We start from the raw sequence: 4071 nt of genomic DNA on the forward strand, positions 1-4071 counted from the left end.
TTATTGTGTTTTCCAAAATCATTGTGAAATAATATCAACTTCATTGCAGTGAATCAACTTATGGGGTACAAACTTAAGATTCTTTTTTATGACTGCCTTTAATAGTGCTTCCTAAAATTTCCCATTCCCACCCCTTCATGTCCTCTCTGGCAGATCTGTCAATTTTCAGTCACTTCCAGTCTTTAAAGTGTCCTGTTCCGTTATATAATCCCATGTCTCGTGATATAATCCCATGTCCCGTTTTCTCTCACAACCTCCCCATCCATCACGTTATGCTTTGCCTTCTGTATATGTTCCATCATGGTGCTAGGATCCTACACATGCTTTACCTGGCTCTAGGGTCCTGCTCTGGACTGGGCACATGACCTGATTCCACTCTTCTCTGTGTTAATATAGAGAAATTGGAGAGACAATAGTCATTATGTTGTTATTTGTTGCTAATTGGTGGTGGAAAGACACTGCTCATCTCACACCAGCCTGGTCTGGAACTGTGGTCTCATAGTAGCTTCTGCTACACTTTTATCTGTGGACAGAGTTCTCCTTTATCCCACCTCTATCATTAAAGAAAACCTCCTTAGGCAAGGTCAGCACTGTCTTTTGCCCTCCCTGGGAGTGGAACTGGCATCCAGTTCCAATTCTGAGTGGGAAATCTCCTTACCTGGCAGTCCCTTGAGAAGTTTTTTGATGCCCATTCTTTTACATTTATGTTGCTTCAGATGGAGCCAAAGAAACCAATACTCTCCTTTCCAGCCTTCTAAGGGCCACTGAAAATTGGAGATGGTTTGGGATTCTCATTCTTAGGAACGCTGTGATCCCTGCTCAAATGGGCTCCTTTCACAACCTTCCCACTGCTAGAATTTTTCAACCCCCACTGACCTTAGGGAGTGGATGGGAATGGACCATTGCACATCTGTCTACTCTAAGGAAAATTTAACTTATCCTAACTTTTTTGAATTGGATTCCTGTAGAGATAAAAGTTTGTTTCTGGGTGGGGGTAATACCTGGGTTAGGAAAGTCAATTTTGTTAGCATCTTCAGAAGACCTTGAAACATCTCTAGCCCCAATTGTTTTCTTTTTCTTTAAAGTTTCAAACTCATTAAGTTTTTTGTCTTCAGTTTTGTGTTCTGGTTACAAATATCTGTGCATTAGAATAAGTCCATTCAGCATCGCATAATTACCTTAAGAACATATCTCATGAAAAACATTGAAGGTATGTCTCTAAAACAGACTGGATGAGTATATCAGACTTTTGATAAGACATAATATGAGTTTTGTATACTTCTGTTTAATAAAAGAACCAAATAATGTTCCAAATGTAAATATTATAGAATAGACTTTACAGCTGTGCTAAGGTAGAGAGGAAAAGTTTGTCTATGGGTTAAATAAGAGCTGATTATATGTAACTAGGAACATTTTTAGCTACACAGGAAGGTAGTGATTTCACTACTGTGCTTTTAGAGATTCACCTTTTAAAATCCCAAAGGTTTTGGCAAGAAAAAACTTGTCAACAAATGTAAAACCCAACAAATGCAGTTGACCCCATTAACTAGTAGGACAGGCAATATGGGCAAATCAGTTAGACTCTGCTTCATCTAAACTTTAATAAAGGAGATAAAGAGACTTGGGAGCCAATTGATTTAATTCTTTCCTTCTTTTTCTTCTAACACCCTTCTCCTTGCTTTGCTCTACCTTCGCCAACAGATTCCAATGTAGTTATTAAAGTTGCAACACTAGGCAGCATTTACTCTATTCAACTAGCTCTTAATCTCTATTACTCAGAGGTTAGAAGTCAAAATACGATCATCTGTATCAGTGATTTCGGAAGAAGATAGCTGCTGAACCATGTAAAGCTGTTTAAGGGAAGAGAATGAATTTCCAGCTCTTACACAAGACAAACACTACTGTGCTCTCATGTTACAATTCTTCACAGTGGATCACACAGGATCTACTTTTATAGCAAATATATAGTATCTTAAGAAAACATGTTTTTTTTTACTGAATCTTTTTTCATTTAGATAAAATATTTAAAGGTAAATAAAGTTATCTGTGATCAATGTTGTCTTATCAATCAATATAAAATAAAATTATTATTACAATTTTTGCTGGCACAAATTAGTTTTCTTAATGTGTCCCTATTTTAGAAGGAAAAAATGATCATTATTTTCAAATCTAAGTTCCTGAAATCTATGCATTTTAAAAATGATTATAAAAAATCAAATGTATTTAAAATTCAAGGTGAAAGATAACTTTTAAAAAAACTCCCTTGAAATTATTTTGTGATGTGGAAAATCTTTTTATTATGCAAATAATCTTCCATTTATCTGCTTTTACCTTCCAACTTCTCGTAAAGCAGCATATTTATAATTTAGCAAGCAGTTTTTTTTTAAAGATGCATCGCTTCAGTTTTCTTCAGCCCTTCATTAACTTCTTTTTAACAAAATGTTTTTAAGAATACAGATAACACAGTAATACAGTAATGCAAACTGCTTTTCCAAACTCTTAATGAATCATTGTCTGTCTTTCTTGAGTACATGAGGCTGAGCGCTATTTGCAGAGCCTGAGTGACTCTATTTTGGTGGCCATAGGGGCCTCTGATAAACACCTACAGGGCTTATGGCTTTAGCTCAGCCTGCAGACATTGTAATGGAACATTCAGCCCGATGAAGGGAAAAAAATTGAAGAAAATGGGGAAAAGCCTCACTGGTAACACTGATGTTTACCTCTGTACAAGAATGACAGTGTTACACTGGCACTGGGACAATTCTGATGCTGCCTGCTGAAATTTTGCCTTCCTGGCAGCTTTTTCCCCAAGTCTGTGTATAAAACAAGAATGAAAGCCATTCAAGTTGTAAATCACTCTTCCTGAAAAGAAGACTTAACTTTGACCAGTATACAAATGATGTTTGGGGACAGAGACATAGAATTTTTGGAAGGAATTTTCTCATACATAATTGACAGAGACTTAATCCTGTGGTTATAGGGCATATTTGCTTTCTGTCTCTTGCAGCTCAAACATTCCATCTTAGTGTTAGCCTAATAGAACTTTCCAAGGGAAGGTTTGAATTTTAATAACTAGGAAAATGAGGCTTAACACAGTTTCATTTTTTTTTTTTTGCTTAGGTCTCTCTTTAGGGATTTTGGGGGAAAGATAAAACCACTGGATACACCATAAGTCAGTTGCAACAGTAGAAACTGTCATGACTCTAAAATTAAAAATTTGAGTTAAATAGGAGCATTTAATAATTTTAAATTTTAGAGTCTAGGATTAAAAAAAATTAAAAATTCAGAAGGCAGAAAAAAATTTTAAATTCATAATAGTTAAATTTTTAGTGATAATTGCTTTTATCCTTTCTCAGCATTTACGTACAGCTTCACATATAAATACATATATTATCGATACTATTTCCCCATAAAACTCGATACATACCAAGCACATTAAAAAAGATGTTTAATTTAATGAGTTTTTTTCTATGGTTTTAAATCTTTCAAATCATTTTAATAGATACATATTATTCTTAATTTTGCTATTTATTTTTCTAGTAAGTATTTTTATCAAATAATATTGTACTTTGGGGGAAAAAAATCCCTGTCCTTCTTTCTTTTTTTTTTTTTAACTTTTTATACATTTATTGTTCCCCCGAGGGGGATGCACCATTCCTGAAAGTACTGCAAAACCAGGTTGATGTGTGGAGTGGACGGAGCAAGCTCCTATTCCATCTTCTAATTCCAAAAATCCATTTAATATATTATCCTCGGATAGAGGACGTATCAGATATTAAACTGATAAGAACAGATACTACACTTGATCTTAGCCAAAGAGCCGAGAAGAGATGTCCTTATTTCTTTATAAAATACTTCAATTGTTAAATTGTCAAGTTGTATTTTCCTTATAACTCAGATGCTAATTTGGGAGTGTGTTTGTGTTTGGGGTGAGTGCAGACATGGAAAAATGATGCAGTAAAAATCAGCACAAAGCAAATGCAACCAATTATCAGTAAGAATTTAAATTTCCATATAAAGATAAAAGAATTAAGCAGATATGCTTTGAAACATAATTTCAGAAAGACTAAT

The 4071-nt window shown here is 34.6% G+C and overlaps 1 non-coding gene across 1 annotated transcript; it reads right to left on the reverse strand.

Annotated features, from left to right (window-relative positions):
• Nucleotides 1–3641: 3641 nt before the first annotated feature.
• LOC143685466 (U2 spliceosomal RNA) lies at nucleotides 3642–3832 on the reverse strand. Its single transcript, XR_013176691.1, has one exon. It is a non-coding gene; the product is annotated as a U2 spliceosomal RNA (small nuclear RNA).
• Between the last annotated feature and the right edge of the window lie 239 nt (nucleotides 3833–4071).

Source organism: Tamandua tetradactyla, chromosome 5 (genome assembly GCF_023851605.1).
Source record: "Tamandua tetradactyla isolate mTamTet1 chromosome 5, mTamTet1.pri, whole genome shotgun sequence".
In the NCBI taxonomy this organism is placed as follows: Eukaryota; Metazoa; Chordata; class Mammalia; order Pilosa; family Myrmecophagidae; genus Tamandua; species Tamandua tetradactyla.